This window comes from Zootoca vivipara, chromosome 1 (genome assembly GCF_963506605.1).
Source record: "Zootoca vivipara chromosome 1, rZooViv1.1, whole genome shotgun sequence".
NCBI lineage: Eukaryota > Metazoa > Chordata > Lepidosauria > Squamata > Lacertidae > Zootoca > Zootoca vivipara.
This window is the reverse complement of record NC_083276.1, coordinates 94099659-94107918: the sequence shown is the minus strand read 5'-3', so window position 1 is coordinate 94107918 and position 8260 is coordinate 94099659.

Sequence of the window (8260 nt, the reverse complement as noted above, 5' to 3'; positions counted from 1 at the left end):
GGAGGATAGATGGCAGCTAACAGATTGAGGTTGAATCCTGACAAGACAGAAGTACTGCTTTGGGGGGACAGGGGGTGGGCAGGTGTGGGGGACTCCCTGGTCCCGAATGGGGTAATTGTGCCCCTGAAGGATCGGGTACACAGCCTGGGAGTCATTTTGGACTCACAGCTGTCCATGGAGGCGCAGGTCAATTCTGTGTCCAGGGCGGCTGTCTACCAGCTCCATCTGGTACGCAGGCTGAGACCCTACCTGCCTGCAGACTGTCTCGCCAGAGTGGTGCATGCTCTGGTTATCTACCGCTTGGACTACTGCAATGCACTCTATGTGGGGCTACCTTTGAAGGTGACCCGGAAACTGCAATTAATCCAGAATGCGGCACCTAGACTGGTGACTGGGATCGGCTGCTGGGACCACATAACACTGGTCCTAAGAGATCTACATTGGCTCCCAGTACGTTTCCGAGCACAATTCAAAGTGTTGGTGTTGACCTTTAAAGCCCTAAACGGCCTCAGTCCTGTATGCCTGAAGGAGTGTCTCCACCCCCACTGTTCAACCCGGACACTGAGATCCAGAGTCAAGGGGCTTCTGGCAGTTCCCTCATTGCGAGAAGTGAGGTTACAGGGAACCAGACAGAGGGCCTTCTCAGTAGTGGCACCTGCCAGGTGGAACACCCTTCCAACAAATGAAAAGGAAATAAGCAGCTATCCTATTTTTTAAAAGACATCCGAAGGCAGCCCTGTTTAGTGAAGTTTTTAATATTTAATGCTGTATTGTTTTAATATTCGATTGGGAGCTGCCCAGAGTGGCTGGGGAGAACTCAGCCAAATGGGCAGGGTACAAATGATAAATTATTATTATTATTATTATCATCATCATCATTTTTATCCAAGCCTTCTAGCCACACTGGAGAGAAGAGCCAGCCCAGTATATTTTGGCACCTGAGACAAACCACAAAATGGTGCCTCCCCTCCGCTAGGGAAGAAGGGGTGAATGAAGATCTGCATCAGTAACAAGGGTGGGAAGAGAACAGCAGCACCTCCTATTTGCCAAGGGGCTGCTGTAGAGTGGCATAGGAGGGTGCTGCCAAGGAGATGGTAGATCTAGCTTCCATGGAGTGTGCTGCAACCATTCCTTGGAGGTCAGAATTGCTGCCCCGTGAATTCCGCCACCTGAGGTATTCATCTCACCTTGCCTCATGGGTGACCTGGTCCTGCTGGGAAGAGCTCCCTTTTGGGAGAACGATGTGATAAACCTCTGCACCATATGCTCTGCTCTCTCCCCCTATCTCCCTTCAATATGTATTCATTTATTTGTTCCCTTCTCCTTTGTTCCTATTAAAAACCTATTAAGCAAGTACACCTGCACGCACACACACTGCAGCTGTTACAATTTCACCTCCACCATTCTCCTCCTGCTCCCTTTCCCCCTTGCATCCACATTTGTCCATATAACACAAGAACGGAGTTTCAAGGCTAGGTGGCCAGGAGAGGATTAATGGAGTCAAAAGGATTGACAGACGTGGGGTGCTGGTCAGGGCCTCACCCATGATGCAACAGCTACTGAGCGAGGAACTACAGAACAGATTCAATGCTCTCCTCAGACTGCACATTGTGGGAGAAGGTTGTGATAGTCCATTTGTAGTTAATGGGAAGTTGTCCCTCATTACTGATTTTTTTCTTCTTTGCCTCTATAAGATTCATGGCTCCTCAGAAACCTATTCTTCCATAGAAGTTCTGAAGCCATTGAAAATTACTGTTTTAAGGGGACTGTCCAGATCAGGCATCCCCAAACTGTGGCCCTCCAGATGTTTTGGCCTACAACTCCCATGATCCCTAGCTAAGAGGACCAGTGGTCGGGGAAGATGGGTAGTCCAAAACATCTGGAGGGCCGAAGTTTGGGGACGCCTGGTCCAGATGGTTCTGAATTTAGGGGCTGCGTCTTCTGTTTCAGCTCTTCCAGTTGGGCAGGTTCTCCATATGGCTAACATCTGCAGCTATGAAATCAAAGTGGGCTATGCAGCCCACATGAATGGCTCCACTAGCTTGCATCTCAGAAAGCTGCCTGTGCAACAAACAGCCCACCCTTCCGAATCAGAGAAGCTGGAAATATTAATTCTTATGGTGGTGGGGGGGTGAGGGTGTACACACACACACACACACACACACACACACACACACACAGGGAAATTGTTGTGGCAGCGTGTAATACGTAATAGAAGTGTCCTTTCCTACTGAACTGAACTAGACAGTTCATGAGCTTCCTTCCGACATAGTATTCGTATGATTTAATTTCTGGCTGGCTAGCTTTTTACTCTGTCTTGCACATCTTTTCTCAAGCCTGTTATCCCTTCAAATTCTGCAGAGTTACCCACCAGAACAAGAATTACTGAACAAGTTAAAGCTTCAGGTTGTATTCCCAGACCTGCCTGTCTCTCCATCCTGATTTTTTTTATATATAAAAAATATATAATATATATTGCTCTCATCTATTAAAAAACAGTGCCATCTTCTGGTTTTGTCATTAAAGCACCTTTCTGTCAGAAAGAGGTGCCACTTCAGTTAATGAATGTGTTTGATCTTGAAAGTTAAGCTTGCTCTGAACTTTTACAGGAAAATGCCATTGATAATAAAGCAGTGCGCTGCTGAAAGTACATGGGCAGATTTATTATTGTTGTACTACATAGGTTAAGTTTAAGAGCAATGTTATTATAGTCATAGCTCTGCTCTGGACGGTTTTGACAAACTGAAGACACGGTTAGGTGAGAGTTACATAAGTGACTGAGCAGCAACATTACCCAACATAAGAGTCAAAAATTAATTTAGAGAACAGGGGGAGCTTAACAGAAAGGGCAGAAACATTAACTGAACAGCTAAATTATGAAAGACTCGTTCCCTGCTGCCAACACAATATTCACTGTTACTATATGGTGTCATGAGCCTTGGTTCTCTTGATTATTTTGAATGGGTCTACACTATCACTGTGGTTCTGCTTAGATGAGCATCATGGTTTCGCTTAGATGAGCTCGGGGGGGGGGGGGTTGATAAAAAGAGCCGTCCTCTGTTCCTTTCTGGACCTAGGCTTTGGAAGTTGACACCCATTAAGTTGGAAGAACCAGAGAAAGAATCTGGGATGAGTTTGCCGAGAGAATCAAAGCTAAACTAGATAGAGCCTGGATAAAGCATGGTTTGAAGTGGTTTAAAGTTTTTTTTAATCCTAAATAAAACCCTAGCCCCACTCACTACTTTGAACACTCGGAACAAGCTGTTAGGGGGCCGGGTGCTTAATCTTTTCTTTCCACATATTTACCTACCAGTACTCTAAATTGTCTCTGAAGCTGCTATATTAAAGTACCTCTTAGGTGTTTCCAGGGCCAGTGAGAAGGGGACACAAAGGATACTGGTGTACTTGGGTCCAAAGAGCCTAGTGGGGCCTGACTCTGAGCTGTTAGAATTAAAGTTCTGGAACAAAATGTGTGGGCACCATTCAGAGCAATATGAGATATGATCCTGTCCCTACCTTTCAATGCTTTTAGCCAATGAGTGAAGACAGAGCTGCGGTTAAAGAAAATATAGAGCCCTACAAGCCCAAGGGAACACACACACGATCAAAAATGATCCAGGAAGACTCTTCTCCAAACAATGGTACCACTCTGAATCCCTGGAAAAAATAAGTGCAGACTGGGAAACAAATCTAAATCAGTGGACCCTTTTACTTCAATGTCTGCTTACCAGGAAGCATGGAAAAATCATGGAAGGGAGCTGGACAAGGGTTTTTTCCCTCCTTCCTACCTGCCCCAGAAAACAGTTGCACTACCAGGAAAGGAACTGCCTTCCCAAAGCAAATAAAATAAGGACTATGCTTAATTCCTTGCAGTGGAGCTCTTGAGGGGGACTGCAGGCATAGACCAGAATATTTAGAGTTTGATGTAATGCTTAATGAAGGCTGTTAAGTTGCACTTTTCCTGTAACTGTGTCTATTTGTATAAAGAAGAGGAGGGAAGTGGGAATGGAAGCAGGCCCCTTGAGTGGCTTTTATCATGACTTCAAAGTGTCTGGAAATTTTGTGTATACACACACACGCACACACAGACACAGACACTTGGCAGCCCTTGCCGCCTCAGGTCAGTGGTTACAAAATTACAAAAGGTAATGACCTTTTAAACAACAGCTCCTTGGGGGCCAGAACTAAAAGGAACTATTGGGTCAATCAGTCTTCATAAGGCCTGAGAAGGTTGCTGAGACAGCAGCTCACTCTTGGAGAGTTCGTAGCACCCATTCTTAGCTAGAGGGTGCTCTCCAAGGTGCTACTCAGTGGTATTTTGCACTGCACTGCTCAAACGGGATTTCTAGACTCGCCTCACTTGGTGCCTGCTCTTCAAGGCCCAACAACCTCACTTAGACCATGGATTTCTCCAAACTCTACATTTTCAGCACACACACCCAGGTCCCCAACTCAAGGGAAGACAGGATGCCTGGTGGCTTTAGTTGTGAGTTCTGAAAGCTACCCCCATGCTTGTAGGCTCTCTGGGTCAATTACTGTGTAGCAGGAACTCCAGTTTATCAGCTGTACAGTTGTTAGTGCAACACTCCTTCATAAAATGCTTCACCCACTGTTCATAACTACTAAAAGGAACAGCAGAAACATTTTTGTCCCCATGTAACTTACCCACCTTGCCCATGTTCTGTGACATCCCATAAACCTGCAATATGTGCACTCATGTGCACGCTCTCTGTAACGCAACACAATCCAATGTTTTTTAATACCAGTCTGTATGTTAGCTGAAACAAGTCGGACCCTATCAAGTTCTATGAGACTAAAGTTTGCATGCAGCTCTTGTTATGAGCTGCCCTGAAATCTTTATTAGGGTGGCATATGAACACTGCTAAAAAACAGCACACCGTAAAAAGTCCCTGCACATTTCCCCAACGCCCCCATGGGGTGAGAAACAGCTTGCTTGCCTTTGCAATGAGGGAGAAACTTATGAGCCCAGGGAAATATACTTGCATGCAATCAAAGACTTATGAGTAATCAAATGCCATCAGTCTTGAAAAACACAGTGCTTTTAAGTCTCAAACAAAGGGGGGAAAGCTATTGTGCTGACTAAGCCCGCACTGGGTCTAGCCTTTGAACATTAGAAAAAAGCTTCTGTAGATGAATAGATAGATATACGCCACAAATTGGCAAAATTAGTACAGTTTTGTTGGAACAAAGAACTGTAATTCTTTCATTAGGAGATTTGGAAATGAGTACAGGCACCACATTCAAGGAAAGCCTTTTACCCCAAAGACAGTTGTATTATTAAGGATCATGTACCTGCCAGAACTGTAAATTATGAGTTGGTTGCCGATTCTGCAGCTTTTGATTAACCCTCTTATTATTCACTTGACCCAACTGCAACAGCACAGTCTGCACTAGGGGTGGTATCCTAATATGGGGGTGTTTAGCTCTTTACACACAGTGGAAGAAGGAGAGGCTTCACAGAGACAATTTAAGAATACATTGCAAACAGAATCTGGTTTGAGGAATGCATGAGCCAAGCTGCAGGTCCGATATCTAAGGCAGGAGTAGCCAACATAGTACCCTCCAGATGTGCTTGGACTCAAACTCTCATCATCCATGATCATTTGTCAAGCTGGCTGGCACTAATGGGAACTAATGGGAACTGGAGTCCAAGGGCACATATCATTGGCTCTCACTGGCTAAAGATTGCAAACTTCCCCTCTTCCCGTTCTGGCATGGGGGCAGCCAGGCTGGTTCACCCATGAGGCAAGGTGAGGTGGTGGCCCCAGGTGGCAGGATCCACAAGAGCATCACCTGCTGCTCCCACACTGGCAGCAACGGCTGTGGTGCGATCCTTGGAGGCCAGACCTGCTGCCTCCTCAGCAGTTCCCCCCCCCCAAAGCGCTGCTTCCGTGCAGAGACGGCTGTATTTGATTCCCATTGTCGGGAAAGGTTGATTTGATTCCTGATGTAGATCTTCACTCACCCCTTCTTCCCTGTGGTTCTCCTCAGGTGCCCAAATGCTGCCCTGGGGGCAGTCTTCAAAGGCTCCCCACTCCCAAAACTGGATAGAATTAAATATAATGGTATGCACTGGCAACACAGATTATTAGGAAGGCAGAATACAAAAGTGATAAATGGAGCTGGAGGCTCACAGGGCTTGCCCTTGATCTCCATTTGATATTTCAGTATTGAGCTGAAAGTGCGCTAAGTATGTGTACTATAGGCCCCTTGGCTGCAATGAATGAGTCCAACATTTTAAATAAATCTGGCATGTGCATGCCCTAAGAATGATAGCAGTTATCAACACAGAGGGCTTCCCCCAGCATAATGCCAGCCAGAGCTGTCACTGGAGATGTTTATCATTCAGAATAAATGGGTAACCTAATTTCCTAATGATTATAATTCATAGCATTTATTACCAGGTGTGTGTGTGTGTGTGTGTGTGTGTGTGTGTGTTCATATAATAGACCTCAATATCCTATACTGCATATCCTAGTAATTTTAAAAGCCTGCAAAAGAAGCATACTTAAAAGCCGCTGGCTGTTGCAACACAGATTCTGAAATCTGATCCAAAGAAATGAAGGGCAGAATCCTTAAGGCAGTGGTTGGGGCTCTGATTAACTTTATCTCTTGCTACATTCTGAGCTGCTGTTTAAACTCCCCAGAAGTGTAAGGAAGCTGCTGTTCAATCAAAGGAAATGAAGCTCCATTGTGAATCCTTTGCATATGCATACAGGGGCGCAGCAGGTTATAATGTCTATTGATTTTCCTAACTAGAATGAGGTGCACTCGTACTTTAGCCAGTGATGGGGAACCTGGGGCCCTGGGAGTGAATGAAGCACTCCAGGCCTCTCTATCTGGCACTCAGAACAAGGCCCAGGCAACGTCACTTCCAAGCCACACCCCTCACCCCCAGGCCACACCCCTTACCAGCCCTGCTTTGCACCCTCGTTGTGTATTTCTGCCTGGCTGAAATGTGCCCTTGAACTCTGACAATGCTTCTTGCTTCCCTGGATGGAGGAGAGAGAGAGAGTGTAGAAACAAACCTACTATACAAAGACAAGATTAGCATCCATTGCTTCTGCCGCTGCCCACTGCTGGCATGGGCCCACCCCCTCACCCCAAAGATTGTCGAGAATGGAATGCAGCCCTCAGGCTGACATAAGTTCGCCCTCGCTACTCCCTTTTACGCAACCCCTTTTCAGTCATTCATTATTAGTGCAATGGCTTTGCAGGATTTATCTGCCTTGTAGGGCCAGGCTCCTTTTACTGTACAGCCTTCTCATGGTAGGATTATTGCAGATACCATATTGACCCGAATATAAGCCACACCAGAATATAAGCCACACCTTTAAAATTGGAAGGGGGGGAGGGAAAAAAATATACCCGAATTTAAGCTGCTCCATTCCCCGCTGTTCCTGGCTGCATACTGAGAGGGGTGGGGGGAGCCGCATTGCATTGCTGGTGGCCTTTCCCCTTCCTTGCCCTCTCCCTTCCCAGCCTTGGGGGAGAGGACAGGGGACACCCGGCACTGTTTGCCCCATGCTCCTGGCTGCATACCATAAGGTCGCAAATATAAGCTATACTTTAACTTTTCACGGTTGGAATTGGGGGGGGGGAGTGAGGCTTATATTCAGGCTAATACGGTATTAAAATTGTGCAGCATGAAGCAATTGGATGCATAAAAACTTATTCCTTTTTGCGGGAAACATTGTCCAGGCCCATTAAGTTTGATTTAAAACTTGACTTGCAGAACTTTCTTCAAAACAGTACAAAAAACAGTAAATCTAAACAGTTTCATAACAGTAAATCCAAACAATTCCATAAGATCATGTGCATGTCCAGCGCATGCTCAGAATCTTAGAAATAACTTCAAACAGGATTGAGATCCAAACTCTGTCTCTTCCCCATTCCAGCCTGAGGCTCCTGGAGTCAGCTCCATTATCACATCTTATTCCCACTTTGACTGGAAACAAAGGAAACACTCCTTCAAAGTGGAGTGTTTGCAATTCAATACCTTAACCACCTGATCTAAGGTTAAACACCAAGTCAGACCTAGCAGAGAACAACTATAGTTAATAATCAACCCATATACCGTAGGTGCTTAGAGAGCTTAATACAGCCCATGGAAAAATCCCTATGTTAAACACATTCAGGTATTCTCCATTTCAGTGTGAATTAAAGAATTATACTTAACAAATATTTCCAGGTTTGTGTGTGTGTAGAGAGCTCTCCCTGTATACAGCTGCACAGATGG